Source organism: Natrix helvetica (genome assembly GCF_964273705.1).
Source record: "Natrix helvetica genome assembly, chromosome: 3".
In the NCBI taxonomy this organism is placed as follows: Eukaryota; Metazoa; Chordata; class Lepidosauria; order Squamata; family Natricidae; genus Natrix; species Natrix helvetica.
This window is the reverse complement of record NC_138549.1, coordinates 154,177,056-154,197,700: the sequence shown is the minus strand read 5'-3', so window position 1 is coordinate 154,197,700 and position 20,645 is coordinate 154,177,056. Positions and strand designations below refer to the sequence as shown.

The window sequence follows — 20,645 nt, the reverse complement described above, 5'->3', positions numbered from 1 at the left end:
CTGTTGCTATGCTATTCTCCTTCTGTGCCCATCTACATAACTTTCTGGAGAACACAAAGAATAAAAAGATTAATATTCATTTTCCCCATATCCCTTCCTATTAACTTAAGGAAAAAAACACACCCCATTTTTAAAAATGTACAAAAACGTATGGGAGACCCGATGGGATTGACGGTTTCCCCTCCTTAAAAAAAAATGTTTAAACCTCGAGTGGCATCAAAATCAGAAGACGCGAATGTCCACCACGCAAATCCTTTTGTTTTTAAAAAAGGAGAGAAAATGAAGGTGAGGGAGGGGGAGAAGAAGAAGAACAGGAAGAAGTAATAGGGCCAGAAAATTCAAAGGACTGGCTCTGAGTAGTATCTGAGAGTTCAAATGTTTAGTGCTCATTTTAGTATTAGTTATTGTTTTAACAATCCTCTGTTTATTATATTTTCCATAGTGCAAATAGGGAGGCTGAGGCTAAAAACAAGAGGCTTGCTAGCAGCTACATTGGAAATTAATGCTATCCTGCTTTTGCTACAACAGAGCATTAGTGGCAAAGAATGAATGCATTTCCTGGGTACCATTCTATTTAGTACAAGTAATTGATCCTGTTGATATCCACTCATTTGGTACATTTGAAGAGCATGACAATGTAAAAACTACTCATAAGTTGTTGTTTTTTCTGATTGGGGACAGAATTAAACACGGAAGAGAAAGTTGCAGCCAAAAAATTCAAACGGCAGTATTTTGGGTTGTCTTAATAAAATAAAACCAATCCTCTGGAATGTGATTTCTGCTTTATTTCTGCCAAATGCTTGGCAGTGCTACAGAAACAAATACTGCATTGCTACCCTCCCTTTTTTAAATAACTCAGTCTTAATATATGTTTCTTGTACCTACTCTTAATGGCAGAAGCAATACTATAAAAGCCTTAAGGTTTTAAAACAGTGTAGAGCATGGAACAACTTCCACTAAGCAATTTTGTTAGCTGCATTCTTGGACGGCTCTACTGCTATCAATGTTTTGTTCTCTGTGTGTAGTTTGTATATTTTAAATGTTTTAATAATACTTTTCTTTTTAATAATGTTTTAATGTATTTGTAGTGATTGTTTTTGCATCTGTGATTTTATTTACTTGTATGCTAAGCGGTGGCTCAGTGGCTAAGATGTTGAGCTTGTCAATCAGAAAGTTCGGCGGTTCAAATCCCTAGTGCCGCATAACGGAATGAGCACCCATTACTTGTCCCGGCTTCTGCCAACCTAGCAGTTCGAAAGCATGTAAAAATGCAAGTAGAAAAATAGGAGCCACCTTTGGTGGGAAGGTAACAGCGTTCCGTGCGCCTTCAGCATCTAGTCATGCTGGCCACATGACCACAGAAACGTCTTTGGACAGCGCTGGCTCTTCGGCTTTGAAACAAAGATGAGCACCGCCCCCTAGAGTCAGGAACGACTAGCAATGTGTGGGGGAACCTTTACCTTTATGCTACTACTATTGTTACTGCATTCGTGTCAAAAGCACCTACCAAGGCACATCCAGATTGCTATCTAGAATTGCTTTTAATGAGACGGGCAGCTCTATAAATATGATCAATCAATAAATAAATGCAGCACTTTGCATCCACGATACGCTGTGAACTAAAATTTTCTAGAATACATGAATTGGAGAAGGTGAGACTAATTTAATTTTTAAAGACTTGTCCAGGCACATTACCCAAGAAAGTAATTTTATGGCTGAGTTCACGGTATACAGTCCTAAAGTTGGGTTAACAAAGCACAATAATTGTATTCATGTACGGTGCTATGCTGAAAGAACTCATATTATAATTTTAAAAGTTACGGTGAGGACTACTATATTATGAACTTAAGGGAAGATATAAGGCTAAGGCCAATGCAGAAAACTCAATGGTTTTGTTGAAAATGTTATGATTGATTACTCTACTATATGCATGTTTTAGAATGCGGAGTATAATTTGACAGTACAGTAATTGAAATTATATAATGACTTAGTTACACATTTTCTACCCACTCCTCTGAGTAAACTGCCTCAAGAGAAACATAAAATTATGCAAGATGTGAAAAGAATGTTAAAACAAGTTTCCCTCATAATTTTAATAATTAACCAAATAAATAAATTTAAGTATAAACTACATGTAATTAAAACCATGATAATTACTAACTTTAAAACAGGATCAGACCAGTTTGTGGAAGACATACGACTCGATAGTATGTAGATGGTATCATTTCTTCTATTTCTAACAGAGTCTGAGTAACTAAGCGCATCTATACATGGGTTGAAAGAACCCGCAGTCTCTCAGAAATAAGCATTAATTGAGAAAAAGGATTGAAGGGAGGTCTAAAAACCACATAAAGAATTTCACAAAAAGTTCTATGATTAATGTGTTAGAGGAAATAGAAATGTGGAGCAGTGGAGTAATAGCTGGAGCTCATTAATGAATGAGCAGGTAAGGAGAACTAATAAGAGTCTGGACAAAAGTTCAACAGAAAGATGTAGAGAGCAGGAGGGGGGATAAGTGATAAGAAAAGCTATATGGTCTGAGGGATTGATATGCTTAGCTATATATTCTGAACAAGCAGGGACTACTATAGAGATTGTGGAAAGAATCTAAGGAAGCCAGTTTCAAAGAGTGGCTTTACAGAGACAATGAACAGAAAGAGTAAGAGGAGTTGGGCCCCAACAATCTGGATCCTCATTTTACTCACCTCGGAAGGATGGAAGGCAGAGTTAACCTTGAGCCTGAGGAGATTAAAACTGTCAAATTGCAGGCAGCCGGCAGTCAGCAGAAGTAGCCTGCAGTACTGCACTCTAACGACTGTGCAATCCAGGCTCTTGGTTATACTTGGTTATCTGTATCTGAGTCAGTAACAAAATGAAATTAAAAAAAATATTTTCTGCTTAAGAAATAAAGGTACTCATGCTTTAGTTCATGTGCAATGTACAAATTTAATTAGACAAAACAAAGAGGAAGAGGAAGCAATTCTCCATAACTAGTGTATAAATTTACTACAACTGTTTAGAGCAAAGTTCCTGTTCAACAGGCATTATGTTAAAAAAATTTTTTTCTTCTGCTAGTCCTGAATTTTCTTGTGTTTAGTTTCCGTAATTTCAAAGTACTAGTATTGTGAAAGATGGAGAAAAAAATATTCATTCATTCAATCAATTTATATAGCCAGGCAATTTGACTCTAGGCAGCTAACAACATATCAAAATACAAATAACATAAAGCATTAGTACCAATAAACAATAAAAATGACATTATCTTAGTGATTTCTATGTCTTGCATTTTTAAATATATCTTTCATATATCTTCTTAGGTCCACAATCAAAAACTATATTAATCTCCACTGAAACCTGGAATTTGAGCAGTGGAGACTTTAAAATGCACCTAATATCCACAAAAATAACAGTAATGGAGAACTTCACATTCTTCCATTTATTAAGGGCCAGCTGTACTTCGTAACTAGTTTTGCAAAGATTTAGCTTAAGTTGGCCACCTTTGGATCATACTACTGTGAGCTGTAACTTTAAATTCGTTATTAAATTCATTTTCAGTTCAAATGACTAACAATGTCAAAACAATTAAAAACTCATTAAACTTGCACAGCACATTCAGAATGCATTCCAAATTCTGATCAACTGAAAAAGAGCAGTAGAGAATGAGAATCATCTCATACTTTAGCATAAAAGAATTGAGAAAATACAGAGGACTTTTCAGGCTCCTAATACATATTGTCAGCGGCTAAGCAGCTTTGGAGGGGAAAAATAGCCTAGAAATTCTGTGCTTACTCTGTGAGGACTTATTCCTCACCTTGTTCCTATTGCTATTGTGCTTGGGAATCTGTGCTTTTAGATTACAAAACATAAATTTATGCAGATTTGTTTCCCACTTCGTTCTTTATGGGGAATGTTTCTGGAGAGGGAGGAGAGGGAAAGCAGAATGGTTACCATGATAAGAACAGTTCTGTTCTATCAGGGATGACATTAATCTAATCCAAGTCATTGTACACCATAGTGATTGGCATCTGAAAAGCTTAGGGCAAGTATGAAGGCTAGGAGTTTTTCCCTGTTTGTTTGAGAAGATAGTGGAGAAATGATAGAGTATGTTTTGCTCTTTCACTGAAACATCATAACTCCATAAAATAGAGTTGTTTTGTTGTCAGAGACTCATCCCTTCCATACTCTCATAAATTCTTAGTCATTCCAAACGATAGGTCCTAGAAATACCATCACTAGCCTTCAGGCACTGTCCTCTGCTGAGATGATGCTGGGCTTAACATTTCTAAAAGTTTTGTCGGTGGCACATTTCCAGAAATAAGTTAGGTTCCCCTCGCACATATGTGCTAGTTGTTCCTGACTCTAGGGGGTGGTGCTCATCTCCGTTTCAAAGCTGGAGAGCCAGCGCTGTCCGAAGACAAATCCGTGGTCATGTGGCCAGTATGACTAAATGCCAAAGGCGCACGGAACGCTATTACCTTCCCACCAAAGGTGGTTCCTATTTTCCTACGTGCATTTTACGTGGTTTTGAACTGCTAAGTTGACAGGAGCTGGAACAAGTAACGGGAGCTCACTCAGTTACGCGGTGCTAGGGATTTAAACTGCCGAACTGCCAATCTTTCTGATCGGTAAGCTCAGCGTCTTAGCCACTGAGCCACCGTGTCCCCAGAAATAGGTTAGGAGCTTGTTAAAATGCAAATAAAACTTTAGATGTTTTCCTTCCGTTTTCTATAAAACCAGATGGTACTAATTCTCTATAGAATATAACATAGTGGCATGATCTGTTTCTCTCTAGATATCTTTTTCAATCTTTGTTGAGTTTTACATAATGGAAGAGAGAAAATCATAATATTTCTTTTGTGCATACAGAGTACATCAAATTTAAGTATGACAGTCTCTCAGCCACCATCATCAGTCTCTCAATAATTTGTAAAATAAACCCTAATAAAAGGATAGTTGGCATGCTATAGTTAAAAAGTTAAAACTTTTTACTGGTTTATGGAAGTATAAAATAGAAAGAAAAAAACATGAAAAGTAAGAAGAGAAGAATGGAAAAAGAGGGAGTATAGTGTAATGAGAGGGGGGGGGAGAAAAAAGGCACCAACTTCAGACTCTCTTTGGCACTGTCAAACATTACAACTACAACTTTTTGCTGTTACACAACAGTATGTACAAGCCATTTCTATAACAATAAGCTTATCAAGTTTATCAACAAAAACAGAATCAAAGTTTCTTTTTCCCCCTCTCATTGCAAACACAAAATTCGGAAGCAATTTCAAACTAGAGACAAAATTAAATATAATCTCTTATTTGGGTAAAAGAAACATTTTAACCATCTCAGCTTCTCAGCTGTGGGGAATAATTCATTCTCATATTTTCAAATCTAGTCCATAATATTTTGTCAACTTTAAGATATTGTTCGGTATTACTTTAAAAAAAATGGCATACCTGCGTATACATACGTACTCATTTTATACATACAAAACTAACTTGGAGCTTTCTAACAATACATATATCATTAAAAAAAAATCCATCCAGGGGTGGGTTCCTGCCAGTTCTAGCCTCTTCTATAGAAGAGGTTCCACAAATCTATGATGCCATTTAGAACCAGTTCCAGCTCCCTCCCCCCGCCAGCCGCTCACTGATTGGCTGGCTCACCAATTGCCCTTCCCGCCTCTAAGAGTCCTATCTAAACCTTAAAGTCTTAAAGCTGTCAAGTTTGAATACCCCTGGGGTTTTTTTCCCTAAAGGGTTAGGGGTGCAAGAGTCTTGTAACTTGACAGCTTTAAGACTTGCAAACTTCAATGCCAGAGTTCTTGAGCCAACATGACTGGAGGAGGAATTCTGGGAGTTGAAGCCCACAAGTCTTAAAGCTGTCAAGTTTGAACACGCCTGGGTTTTTTTTTATAAAGGGAAGGGTCTTGTAACTTGACAGCTTTAAGACTTGCGGGCTTAAGAGAAATTTATATAGTGTTTGTTGGGAGGAGAGGGGTTATGAGTAATCTATTTTAAGATGGGGGGAGGGGAGGGGGTAAAGTGTTTGGTATAATATTTGAATGTGAATTTTTGCGGGGGGGTTGGGGGGGTATAGCATTTGTATGAGATTTATATTGTGTGGAGGGGGGGGTGAAAAGGGGGAAAATTTGTTTGTACAAAACTCTTTTAATTAAAAAAAAAAAAAAAAGACTTGCGCGCTTCAAATGCCAGAGTTTCTGAGCCAACATTTTGGTTGCCAAGCAAGGGCGTTGTTAAGTGAGTTTCACCACATTTTACAAGTTGGCCCACCCACCCGGTCACATGGCTGGCAAGCCACTCCCACCCTATCACGTGGCCGGCAAGCCACTCCCACAAAGCAGGCCACACCTACAGAAGAGGTTCTAAAAAAATTTGAAACCCACCACTGAATCCATCCTAATTAATTAAACCATATTTAAGTCTCCCTCCAGCTTATGTTCATGCTATGGTTCCAAATACACAATAAGCACCTTTTGTTTCCCCAGTTGCTACGGAATTCAAAGCAATTTTTTATATTAAAGTTATGTTCAGTAATGGATGATATGGGCTTGTCTCACTAGTCCTGCCCCACTGCTCTTGTGCCCTGTTCTGAGAACCAAAGCTGGAATGGGAGTTAACTTCACACTACAGGTAGTCCTCGACTTACAATACTTCACTGAGTGACCATTCACAGTTACAACAGCACTGAAAAAAGTGGCTTATGACTGTTTTTCATGCTTACAACTGTCGCACCATACACAGGATCAAAATCCAAGCGCTGGAGAACTGACTCACATTTATGACCGCTGCAGTGCCCCAGGGACACATGATCCTCTTTTGCGACCTTCGGTCAAGCAAAGTCAATGGGAAAACCACCAGGATGGCTAGTATTCCGATGGAAAACTCAACATTTGAGGATTATAAGTTAGACTGGGAAAATGAAAAATAGCACAGGGGGGGGGGGCTTTAAAAACTTACATCTGCGCTCATGCCCCAAAAATAACCTCGTCACATCTCTGTGGTCCACCAGCATTGAGCGGAGTTCAAGATTGCCTTTCTTTCCCTTTTTTTTAGGTCTTTTAATGATCCCATAATCCCTTGCATTGGGGTGGAGTCGGGGCAACTGAGTGTTTACTGGCCAGATGCCCTTCCTGTCACCAATGCAAAGTTTTCAGTATATATTTTCTCATTGTGCCCAGAGAGAGAAATATCTGCCACAACCTAGGATTGAACTTTCCTTTGCCTTTCTTTCCTTCCCCATTCTATTTCTCTTTCGGAATTTGTTTCTCAAATTGCTGATGTAGATAAGAGATTTTGACATTCTGGGGAAAAAATCTGCTTCATTACAATTTTGCTCCAAGCTGGTGGTGTATGAATGAAATTCTTTAATGGAACAGGGAAAAGAAATCAAAAGCTCTAACCCACTATGAGCTGGGGGTGGTGATTAACCCACACACACACACACACACACATAAATCTTCATAGGGGGATTCATTTTTCAGGCTGGAGTGAAAATCTAACAACATTTCAGGGCAACCCTAATCAATGGGCATATAATTTCCCTGAGCTGCAGATGTGCTCTTGCTTTTACAGAGATATTGATTGAGGGAGGGAAGGAAGGAGGGAGGGAGGGATGTATAATCATATAAAGAAATGGCTGATAATACTTGGACACAGTATTGTTTACTAGCTATCCCCAAACATCTCTCCTTCTTGCAAAAGCTGAAAGGAAATTAGCAAATCATTTTATCAGACAATGTCTTCAGCAGTTGGGTTAGAAAATGTTTTTGCTTTCTGTCAACTTCTATAAATAAGGGGTGGGGGAGAACTAAAGTGAGTAACAAAACCTATCAAAAAGTTGAAGTTCCAATAAAAGTTTTGATATTTCTCTTATAAACAGGTAGCAGAAGGTGGTAGAATCTGAGAACAAGGGTATTTTTCCACAAATAATAATTTTAAAAAATTAATGGGCATATTGGAATAGACAAAATTTGCATCCTAGGCTACTCACAGTTGAAGTCTTGAATGATTTATAGAGCAAACTATAAAAGCTGTATATATTTAAGTGCCAAGTTTGTTGCATTTGGTTTATGCCTGTTTTTTTTTTTTTTTTGGCATGGTGTACTGCACATCACAATCAACTGTGTACTTACGTTAAACCCAAATGTTGTCAGCTAAACCAGAACTCTTTGGGGTTCCTATAGCAACTTTGTCAAACCTGGCACCTGCTTCTGCTACATCCTCCAGAATTCACTATTAAAGGACTATCTGCTCTTGGGAGGTACAATCACAATATATCTGGAAATCATCAAGTTGATGGAATATGCTAAAGACCTGGGGAAAAAAATAAGATGAAGGTATTTTAAAAAGTTGGTGGAAGGCAAGGCAAGATACAATAGATGGAAACTAACCAAGGAGCGAAACAACCTAGAACTAAGGAAAAATTGCCTAACAGGGAGAAAAATTAACCAGTGGAACTGCTTGCCTTCAGAAGTTGTGGGTGCTCCATCATTGGAGGCTTTTAAGGAGAGATTGGACAACCATTTGTCTGGAATGATATAAGGTCTCCCGCTTAAGCAGGGGGTTGGACTAGAAGACCTCCAAGATCCCTGCCACCTCTGTTATTCTGTTAAGTTCTTTATCCTTACTGCATATTTGCACTGATATGTTATTTATGTTGAAAAAGGCAAATACCAGGACCTCTCTTGCAAACTTGGTTGTCCATGGTTGTCATTTCATCTGAACTCAAAAAGCAACTCTTCCACACCCTGAGCTGCTTGAACAGGTCTCCTTTTTCATGACTTTGTTTCTTTGTACGGTCTTTGTTGTTGGTAGTTGCAAAGTTGTGTCCGACCCATCAGGACAACATCCCTCCAGGCCTTCCTGGCCTCTACCATCCCCCGGAGTCCATTTAAACTCATGCCTACTGCTTCAGTGACTCCATCCAGCCTCCTCATTCTCTGTCGTCCCCTTCTTCTTTTGCCCTCAATCGTTCCCAGCATTAGGCTCTTCTCCAGTGAGTCCTTCTTTCTCATTAGATGGTCAAAGTACTTGAGTTTCATCTTCAGGATCTGGCCTTCTAAAGAGCAGTCAGGGTTGATCTCCTCTAGGACTGACCGGTTTGATCACCTTGCTGTCCACGGAAGTCTTACGGCTCACTATTTCTTTATCCTCTCCCCCACCCCTTTTCAAGATAGATTTAAAGGAAAGGGGAATCCTCCAGCATTTTAAAAGCAATTTATGTGGACTGAAGCATGAAAGTTAGACCAGATTTTTTAAAACTTGGTAATTTTGAAAGGAAAGAAGCAAAAATGATCATGCAAAGCTCTGGAATAAAGAATCAAGAATATGAGATGCTGCTTGTTGGCTCTGGCCAGCCATGGGTGGTTTCACAGCTGCAAAGAAGTAATTTGCTTCCTTGGCTGAGCTCTCCTGAAATGTACAGAGGGAGCATAATCTCTGCTTTTGCATTTACCTTAAGGAATGAAGATTTTTCTTCATACAGAATCAGTGACACCTTACTGGGGAAGAATGAAGGACAATTGTGGCCAAAATCAGTATTTTCATCACAAAGAGATGAGGAGATGAACCAAAAGCAATATAAACTGGCAAATTGGGGGGGGGGGATTTATATGGGTAACCAATAAAACTTGGCTCTGTCAGCCTTACTAGTTCCTAGCTGAGAATTCAAAACCATGGTATCCTTCTCTTATAGTTTGCAAACTTCACTAAAAATCAAGCCATGCAGCTAATCCTGGAAATGTGCATTGAGTTGAGCTAAACTGTCATTATCAAGGTTTAGACAAATAAGGGCAATTTATGTTAAGTACAACTTTAATAAAGGTGTGCTAGTCCTTACTGACCTCTGCCACTCAAGTCCATTAACATGACAAAGGCTATGGAGGACCATTTTTCCATATCTTCAAAAAATCATTTGTAATTTGTGTTTTCTGTTGGCTTTTCAATCTCTCAATTATTAGCCATTCCTGAGGTTAATCATATAGTGTACGGCTTGGGGCCAAGGATGATTACTATTCATCCTACATGTTTTCCAGCAACAAAAATAGCGGCTGAAAAACATTCCAGATTTGCAATTGTGATGGGTGTGGGCTAGTGTGTACCTACTTTTTTTCCATCTCACCTGCAGGCCATTTTGCTTTATCTGCACAAAGCATGCCAGTTGTCATGGCAACTGTTTAAATCTGCATTTATATAATGCTTGGCATCATTCTCTTTAAATAAAAAAACCAGAGTCCAGATGATATCTTCCACTTATCTGTATTATGTCATTGCTGCTTCCACTTGTGACTACATGGGAATTTTTTCAGGAAAAAAAAGTGAGAAAAGCAGTATAAATTCTCCATCTGGAAATATGCTGCCGATTCCTCCACGCCCTCCCTTTCTTCTAATCTTTAATTTCTAATTTAATTGAGCCATTGCGGAGCCCAAGCTGTTAGAAAACAGGATAATACGATCATACTAGATAAACCCATTTCTTTTCTTCCAGAAATTAACCATTAATCTCCTGAGAAAAATTAATGGGTGAAGATCTTTTGTTTTGCTTTTCTGCTTGTTATATTGCTTAATGTTTTTATAAACATTATTTTCTAAGTAACCTGTTAGTTTAAATAGGTAACACACTTCAAATTATAAAAATATATGAAAGACATCCCAGTATAAAACAGGTACACAGGGGTGGGCTTCAAAAATTTTAGGAAGGGGTTCTCTGCCCGGTTGCTGGATGGGCATGGGATATGGGCATGGTGGGTGTGGCCTAGTCAGCCTCCTGCACCACAGGGGAAGGGCGTTTTTACCCTCCCTGGGCTCCAAAGGCTTTCCTCAAGCCTCCAAGAGGGTAAAAACGGCCTCCCCAGGCTCCGGAGACCTTCCCGAACTTCCGGTAGGCCTTCTTTTTCACCCTCCCCAAGCCTCTGTGCGCGCCCTGCACTTACCTGCATCCAAAATGGGCCACGTGGGGACTCTTGGGAAGGGTAGGCAGAGCCAGTCAGGAGTGAGATTTGAGGGTTCTCCGAACTGCACAGAATCTTAGCTAGAGGTTTTCCAAACCCCTGCGAACCCCCAGCAGCCCACCCCTGGGTAAATGCCAGTCACATTAAAAAAAATAAAGCAAATTCATACAGTAGAAAAGGATGTTAGTATCAGTTAATTATTGATGTTGTGTAAAAGGTTGAAGATAGCAATAGTATTGATAAAAGATTTTCCTGTATCATAAAGAACTGAAAGTAGGCAAATTCCTTTTAACAGGCACTTGGACAATCTTAGATGGTTTTGAAAAAGCAGAATAGATTCAGACTTAGTTGGGCTTCAGTTAAGAAACCACTATGAAATCCCAGGAATGTGGGACTAGGTTGAGAAAAGAAGGGGGTGAAGGAGAAAGAAGAAGAGGAAACCATTACAACGGTGAATCTATTTCCATATTGTTGCCAAGAAATCATCATAAATATGCCCATATAGTCATCCCAAATCGAATTTAAAGCAGAGTGGTCTCTCACTATACATGTTGTTGTTTAAAAATAAGACAGTTCTTTTTACCCAGCTTCTAAATTTCTTTTGGTAAACCTTACTAAGAAAATTGCAAGGAAGGACTTGTCTAGGCAACCTGCAAGAATTAGATACAATTGAATGGAAGAAAAAAATATGTGCGTAGACTATGTTATAATCAGTTTAAATTTGAAATGACTGCAAATCAAGGAGAAATAGTCAGAGAACCAAATCTGAATGCAGGAAGATAGGAAGGAAGGTGCAATGTAATCTCCTGTTCTTTGCAGATATTCCCTCAATTCTTGTATTATTGCTTTATTGGGCAATTGCCTCAAGAACGAGTCTTCTTCGTTTGTTTGGTTCTCTTAATTGGTTTCATGGGTGCAATTTTGCATAACGACAAATTAAAGCTTTCATCTCTTGTTATTATAACTGAAGTTTTTTTCAGATAAATCATTAGATCAGTGGTGGCCTTCACTTACCTTCACTACCGGTTTGCAAATGTGAGCGTGTTCACATGTGCAGAAGGTCACGCATTATGTCAGGGCAGGTGGGAGGAGCCTCCAGCAGCCGCTGCTACCGGTTCATTCAAATCAGTAAGAACCATCAGAATACGCATTAGATGTGTCTTTCATACAAAGATTCAAAGCTTCTTAGGTCAAGATACACTATGACATGTTGTCTTCTCCACTTCATAATGCCTACACTCATACTTTTCTCCCCTAGCTTTGAGGCTTTACCAAGCCAGGCTTAAAGTAAGAAAGTACGCCCCCCTCTGGATGGGGACCACTGATGGATGCCACATCTTTAATATATCTCTCTTACCAGGGGTGGGTTCTGGCTTCTTCTACTGCCGGTTCGCTCAGGGATGTACTTGATACGCCCTGCGTGCGCATGCACAGTAGTTAAAAAATGCTTATGCAGAAGCAAAAAAACAAGATGGTGCCACTGATAGAACCGGTTCAGGGGCGTGGCCAGCCGAGTTACTACCTACTCGACCAAACCGGTTCCAACAGGTAGGAACCCACCACTGTCTCTTACTTCAAAAACCCTGTTGTTAGTTGTACTGCTTTTTCAAGAGCTTCTTTTGTTATAATCAAGGGATATATAAGATTGTTTGTCACACATGCCATTCTGGTAAATGTTGATGATGGGTTTGAACTTTAATTTTCCCAATTTCCCAACTGATGTGCAAATGTATGAAACTACCCACGTTGTTTGAAATTAAAAATACCAACTGATCTAGTGTTTACATACATTCTATGCTAAAACAGTAATATGATGAAATTGTTTTCTGTACTTTCATTGTAAAACCCTGGCGTGCTACCGTGTTTCCCCGAAAATACGCCAGGGGCTTATATTTTTTTGACCCACGAAATATGGCCTTGGGCTTATTAAAGGGGAGGGCTTATTATTTTTGGGTTGCCGGGCGGCTGCTCCCTTGTGACTGGGTTCCCGAAGAGCCGGGCACAGCCTCAGGGTCGAATGGCTGTGTTGCGCTGTCGCAGCAGCAACGCAGCAGCCATGAGGTGACCAAGCTTATGATCAGCCGCCCGGCAACCCCCTTTTCCAGCCGGGTACAGCGCCGCTGACCGACCTAGCAGTACCCGGAAGGCACCAAGCAACGCGAGCGCCTGTTCGCCGCCCTCCGCCTCCCGTGGCTCGGTGCCTTCGGAATGCCCCTAGGTGAGTGAATGGGGCTCTGCATGGCTGGAGGGGAGTTCGCAGCGGCTTTTCCTCTCCCCGCTCGCGCGAAGGGCATCTGCGCTGCTGGCGCCGTCCGCCGCTTGGGTTTTTTTTTCAAAGCACGGAGGATGGATGCCGCTCTGGAAGTACGCTCTATGGTTGTACAATCTGCAGCCCACAACCATAGAGCGTACTTCCAGAGCGGCATCCATCCTCCGTGCTTTGAAAAAAAAAACCAAGCGGCGGACGGCGCCAGCAGCGCAGATGCCCTTCGCGCGAGCTGGGAGAGGAAAAGCCGCTGCGAAACTCCCCTCCAGCCATGCAGAGCCCCATTCACTCACCTAGGGGCATTCCGAAGGCACCGAGCCACGGGACGCGGAGGGCGGTGAACAGGCGCTCGCGTTGCTTGGTGCCTTCCGGGTACTGCTAGGTCGGTCAGCGGCGCTGTACCCGGCTGGAAAGGGGGGTTGCCGGGCGGCTGCTCATAAGCTTGGTCACCTCATGGCTGCTGCGTTGCTGCTGCGACAGCGCAACACAGCCATTCGACCCTGAGGCTGTGCCCGGCTCTTCGGGAGCCCGCTCGCAAGAGAGCAGCTGCCCAGCAACCCCCCCTTCTTCAGCTGGGCACAGCGCCGCTGACTGACCTAGCGGTACCCCGAAAGCACCAAGCAACGCAAGCGCCTTTGCCCCCACCTCATTCCCGTGGCTTGGTGCCTTCGGGATACCGCTAGGTCGGCGAGCGGTGCTCTGCCTGGTCGGAGGGGGGGGATTGTCCAGAGGGTTTATTTTCGAGGGTGGGCTTATATTTTTGCGCACGCGAAAAATGTCGCAAGGGTTTAGTTTCAGGACATGGTGTATTTTCGGGGAAACACGGTACTCTTTACACCGTAGGCTTTCCATTCTGAGCAGGGTCAGCCAAACTTCCTGCAGCATTTGCCATCCCACTATAATAGGATGTGGGGATGGTCTTGGGAGACAAGAGGAAGAGCTACATTCAGATAAGAGGCAGCTTAACTCGCAAAAGAATGGGGGTGGGCATGGGAAATGTCTCAAAAAAGACCCTCCCTTGCAAGATTGATGTCAGCCCTGTGAGGTAGCCAGGACAAGAAGCACACTCAAAAATAGTAGCTCTAACTTTATTATAAGGTTACATTAACATTATCTTGGAAATCTGAAAGTACGTCTTAATCCTAACCCTAACCCTTGCCTTTGTTTGTTTGTTTGTCAAAAACGTACAAGGTAACAAGTATAGGTATGAACATAAACATGAACAAAGGAAGTAAATACAGATAAATGGGGACAGTAAGACAGGGACGGTAGGCACACTGGTGCGTTTATAGACCTCTTAGAAATGGGGAGAGGTCGGGGGTGAAATTCAGCAGGTTCTGAATAACCAGTAGCGGAAATTTTGAGTAGTTCGGAGAACCGGCAAATACCACCTCTGGCTGGCCCCAGAGTGGGGAGGGAAAGGGGATTTTGCAGTATCCTTCCCCTCCCCTCCCATGCCCACCAAGCCACGCCCACAGAACCAGTAGTAAAAAAAATGAATTTCACCACTAGGTGAGGTCCACGTTAGACAGTTTGAGATTGAAGCGCTGAGGATTTGAGGCTATAACAACAGAGTTGGGTAGAGCATTCCAGGCATTGACCACTCTGTTGCTGAAGTCGTATTTTCTGCAATCGAGTTTGAAGTGATTTACCTTCAGTTTTTTTATTTATAGTCCAATAAACTAGGAGGGTCCATTCTGAGTGTTAGATTGGGTAATGAAAGGCACAAAAGGCTAAGATAACAACAGCTCTTTATTTGGTCAAGTACAGGCATCCACTGAGTGAGAGGTCTGGCAGCTCCCTTTTTAAAGGGAAGCTGGCCAGCGCTTCAGCCAATCAGGTCTCTTTCTGTTCCCGCCTGAAAAGAGAGGACCTGACTGGAAACTACTATTGTCCTTGCAACAACTAGAGGGGGGGGGTATCTAACACTGAGTCATTTGTCATGCCCCCACTGCTTCTGCCAGTACTGCTGCCTCATATCTGATCGTGGTCAGGTCTGCAGCTCTTCCTCCTGTTTCCCAAGGTCATTCCCACCTACCATTACACCCACAGAGATTTTAGCTGGTGATATTATGCCATTATCGAACGGGCAATGCCAATTCTAGACCTGCTTAAGAGGGCATATTGACTTAAGACTCCCTTTGACACCCTCCATATCAAACTGTTCAGAAAAATGTGAAAATATTGGCTTTACCCTCTGCTCAGGTAGGATCAGCTTCATGTACTGTACTACATGGGCTGTTAGTTCCCCATCCTTGCCTTACTCTCAGATAATAAATCCCTCTTGGATTCCACTGACCGAGGCTCTGGGCTCAGGCTCTGAATTCTGTGAACTGTTTAGCTGTTTGATGAGTCATGTTTGGCTTATTTAACTGTTCTTTCCCTTTCTCCTCTTGTTGGAGCTTTTATATTTTCAAGAGTTGCCTTTAATAATATGGAAGACTTTATCGGGTAAATTATTCCCTGTGGCACCTGGTATTGACCTTTTTTTCCCCATTCAAATTCCTTTAGGATGAAAATACATTTTTATTATACAGTCTGTTATTAAGCTTTACTGAATCATTCTAACATATTCATCAGCATATTGTTAGCAAATGCATTTCTTCCGGGTTGGAAAATATATTCTGGTTTCCTTGGCAAAGAAAGTAGTGTTCTTTATAGGGTTTGTATAATTTTTCCATCACCTCCATCCAAGCAAGTTTTAAGTTGCATGCACAAATGTGTATTACTTTGCACAAATACAGTGTACAAAATAATAATAATAATAATAATAATAATAATAATAATAATAATAATAATAATAATAATAATAATAATAATAATAATAAAAACTGGTGGGAACATAAGCCTGAAAAAGTCACCGAAAATCACATGGTCAAGATCCTGTGGGATTTTCGTATACAAACGGACAAAATACTAGCGCATAACACACCAGACATCACACTGGTTGAGAAAAAGAAGGTTACAATCATAGACATTGCAATACCAGGTGATAGCAGGATCGAGGAGAAGGAACATGAAAAAGTCGCAAAATACCAGGACTTAAAAATTGAAATTCAACAATTATGGCACAAACCAGCAGTGGTAATTCCAGTGGTAATCGGCACACTGGGTGCTATTCCAAAAGCACTGGAATTACATTTAAAACAGTTAAAACTTGACAAAATCACCACCAGTCAAATGCAAAAAGCTGCACTGCTTGGATCTGCACGTATATTACGAAAATACGTTACGACGTCCTAGGCCCCTGGGTGGGGCCCGACTAGTAATCAATGCCAAATCCGGCGAAATAACTGGCCGCTGTGATACAATCGTATTATTATTATTATTATTATTATTATTATTATTATTATTATTATTATTATTATTTCATAATTAAGTTCAGGAAGTTTCATATTAATCAGTTATAGAGGCCTTCCAGAATCTATCTTCATCTATCTATCTAGCTAGCTATCTAGCTATCAAGCTATCTAGCTATCTAGCTATCTAGCTATCTATCATCTATCAAAATGGCTGAGTGTGTGTTCCAGCATAACTCTGGAACACCTTGAGCAATTTCAACCAAACTAGGTACACAGATGACTTACTCTCTGGAAACAAATACTGTGGGGGTAAGACATCCCTAAAACTCCTTGGGATGTGTGTTCTGTTAAGATACAGCCTGTTTTACTTTAAAATGGCTTCTACTGTACTTCCGTAAAATGGCTTCTACTGGGCAGGGCAGTGGAGTTGCCATTGTTACAGATTTCTAGTAAAGGGGGCTCCCTCTGGTAAGGGGGAAAATCCAACATTAGAAATTTGATCCGGACATTTCCCCCCTATAAATAAATACCCAGGCATTACCTGGTTATCAGCTAGTAGGATAAAATGGAAATGCAAACCGAAAGTAGCAAAGTGTTGCTCCAACAGAAGTTGGTAGAGCCATCTTTCAATAGATAGACTGTAAAAGTTTAATAATTAATGGAATATGGTGGTATTGAAGCATTTATACCCATGTCTTCTACAAATTTTACCATTCTCCAGAAAATATGGAGACTTTTCTAAATACGGACTTTCAATTGAGAAAAGAATAAGGTAATCTGGAGCTACTTTTCTGCAAGTCTTCCTCAAGTGAATCACGTTCTCTATGGTTGAGTTCACACATTCCAAACTTGGATCTCTTTTTATGGAAACTGCTGAGATCTGTCATGTTGATTTTTCACAGTCCCATATAGTAATGCTTGCTCAAGGGCATTCTGGAATTGAAACAGAACCTCTCACATCCATATGTATGGTATTTGTTTGAGAATAGCTGGATGTTGGAAAATAATCCTACTAGGCCTTAGGGTGGGATTGCACTGGAGTCAGTGCAGCTGTGTGGGGATGACTCCCAAGACTTGACATTCAGAAATGTAGCAATATCCATTTTGAAAGTCATGTGTTTTCCAAGAATCTTATATATCCACAGCCTCAATGCTGGTAACAGAAGCAAGATATACATAAGAATGTTTTAAATGTCAAAGAATACAGGCTTATGCTTACTCACCGTATACACCAGAACCAGAATAATATGGCTTGTATACATGAGATGATCAGGACAGTAAATATTTAGAACAGAAAATCATGGTGAATGTAAAATAAGAAAATGCCACGAGGATAAACATTCTTGAGATAAAAAGCCTTTTCTTTTCCAGACTACTGTACAACTGCGTATACTTTTCCGTGAACTTCTAGCCAATAGCAAAAAGCTTATTATTTTAAGTGAAGTTGCTACATCATTATCATTAAATCAGAATAAATACATGGACAATACAAACGAATGCATTTTATATATTTTAAAGAAGAATTGAAAAATGTTTTAGAGCCCCAATTTATAACAACGTCCTAAGATTGATGGTTTTATTTCTGCAGTTAGAGTTTTCATTAGCAGAACCTAGTGGTTCTTGACATTTTAGATGTGATTGCAGTTTCCCACATGTCTAGTTTTAGAACACGGCAAAAATGAAAGGTCCTAGGTATTTTGATTGCATGAAGTTTAATCCTATCCTTGAGCAGGTTGAGTTGGTAACCAAAGGCCATATCAGCATTTGAATAGATTAATTTTAAGAGAAGACCACAGGGCTATTGCACCCCTTTTCAGAAATGATATCAGAAGCATGAAAAATGAAGCTCAGTAGGACATACTCTGAATACAAAACAAACCAATTCACTCTCTACAATTTCTCACTTGGCTGAGAGATATTTCTAGCGAACTCCATTCTCAGCTCTACTTAGATAATATTAATTTTATGCAAAAAAATATGCATTTTTTAGTTTGGCTAAAGAGAATTTGCTTTTCAAACAAAAGAAGAAACTTGTTTCAGAGAAGAAACTTTCTGTGACATTCTCATGGATAGAGTGTAGGCCCGTGATGGTGAACCTATGGCACGCGTGCCACAAGTGGCACGCGGAGCCATTTGTCAGGGCACGCGATGCGCTGCCCTGTCAGCTGGCCAGCGCGCGTGCGCACGCTGGCCAGCTGATTTCACCTTTTTAAAAGCTATTTTTCGCCTTCCCCAGGCTCCAGAGGCTTTATAGGAGCCTGGGGAGGGCAAAAAGAGCCCCCTCCCTTCGGAACGCTTAAAACCACCCTCCGAGCAAACCGGAAGTGACTTGTGGGTTGCTCGGAGGGTCTTTTTAAGCGTTCCGAAGGCTACAGGGACCGTCCGAGGCTTCCCTGATGCCTTCAGAGCGCTTAAAACGACCCTCCGAGCAACCCGGAAGTCACTTCCGGTTTGCTCGGAGGGTGGTTTTAAGCACTCCGAAGGCTTCAGGGAAGCCTCCGGACAGTCCCTGAAGCCTCCGGAGGGCCTCCAGGGGGTCGGGGGAGGCTCTTTTCGCCCTCCCCAGGCTCCTATAAAGCCCCTGGAGCCTGGGGAGGGCAAAAAAAACATGTAAAAATGGGGGGGTCGCGCGTTGTGCATGCATGCGCACTGGGGGGTCACGTGTTGCATTATGGGTGCGGCACGCCCGCACTCGACCCCCCTGCACTCCCCCCACTTGTGGCACGCGAACCAAAAAAGGTTCGCCATCACTGGTGTAGGGCTTTTGCATTGATTGGCACTTCCAAATAGCCAAATAGCCTAGTATTTTTCTCTCCAGGTGGGGAATAAAAACCAGAACAGTCATAATAGAAATGAGTCTAGAGCAATAATGGTTAACTTTTTGGTGCCGAGTGCCCAAATCGTGCACCTGAAACCCCAAAATGCAATGTGAGCGCCTCCCACCCATGCACCTTCACCCCCTTTGCCCATTTTTGGCTTCCAGGTTGGTGCAGGAGGCCTTTCACAACTGGGGGGTGGACACGCCTGAACCCCAAAATGCAATGCGAGCACCCCCCCATTGCATGCATCTCCCACATGCATCCCGTCCCCCACAATGCACGGCAGAGACCCAAAGATCAGCTGCCTGGTGGGAGGTGCTCCCGCATGCTTGATGGAGCTGGGCTGGGGTTACAGCTGGCGTGCCCACAGAGAGGGCTCTGCGTGCCACCTGTGGCACATGTGCCATATGTTCACCATCATGGGTCTAGAGATTTACCCCTATGGTCCATAGTACCCACAACATAAATGATTAGGAAGAATGAGTTAAATCCTATGCATGTTTGGATCTTTTTAGAGTAGTGTTTCTCAACCTTGGCGACTTTACGTCCCGTGGACTCCAACTCCCAGAATCCTCCAGCCAACTGGCTGGGGGATTCTGGGAGTTGGAGTCCACAGGATGTAAAGTTGCCAAGGTTGAGGAACACTGTTTTAGAGCATAGTCTATTCACTTGCCGGCAGGTAAACTAACTATCCTGTTCAATGTCCCATCACCAGAACAGAGACAACCATTTTCATAAACAGATGGAGAGTACCCTACTTCCGAGCTCATTTCTATACAGGTAGCCCTTGACTTACAACAGTTCATTTAGTGACCATTCAAAGTTACAACGTCACTGAAAAAATGTGACTTGTAACCATTTTTCACACTTAGGACCGTTGCAGCATCCCCATGGTCAGTTGGCAGCTGACCCATATTTATGGCACAGTTGCAAGGCCCCTTTTGCGACCTTCTGATAAGCAAAGTCAATGGGAAAGCCAGATTCACTTAACAACCAAGTTACTGGTTTAACAACTACAGTGATTCACTTACTGTGAAGAAAGCTCGTAAAATGGGGCAAAGCTCACTTCACAAATGTCTAGTTTAGCGACATAAATTTTGAGGTCAATTCTGGTCATAAGTCAAGGGCTACCTGTACCCCATTTCTTAAGTACGTTTAGCCCTGTATGTTTCCCTGAATGTTCATGTCTGTTTGGGATAAAATCCTTCAGTTTGTTTCAGACTAGCAGTTAACTGACCAGTTTGCAGGGGAAGTATGGCCCCTACAATAGCCTCCTAATACGTTTTATACCAGTGTA

General features: G+C 41.4%; 1 protein-coding gene across 4 annotated transcripts in view; it reads left to right on the top strand.

Moving 5' to 3' along the window:
- Positions 1-20,645, top strand: part of KCNB1 (potassium voltage-gated channel subfamily B member 1) — a 198,842-nt gene that overhangs the window by 109,658 nt on the left and 68,539 nt on the right. The gene's annotated exons all lie outside the window — the stretch shown is intronic.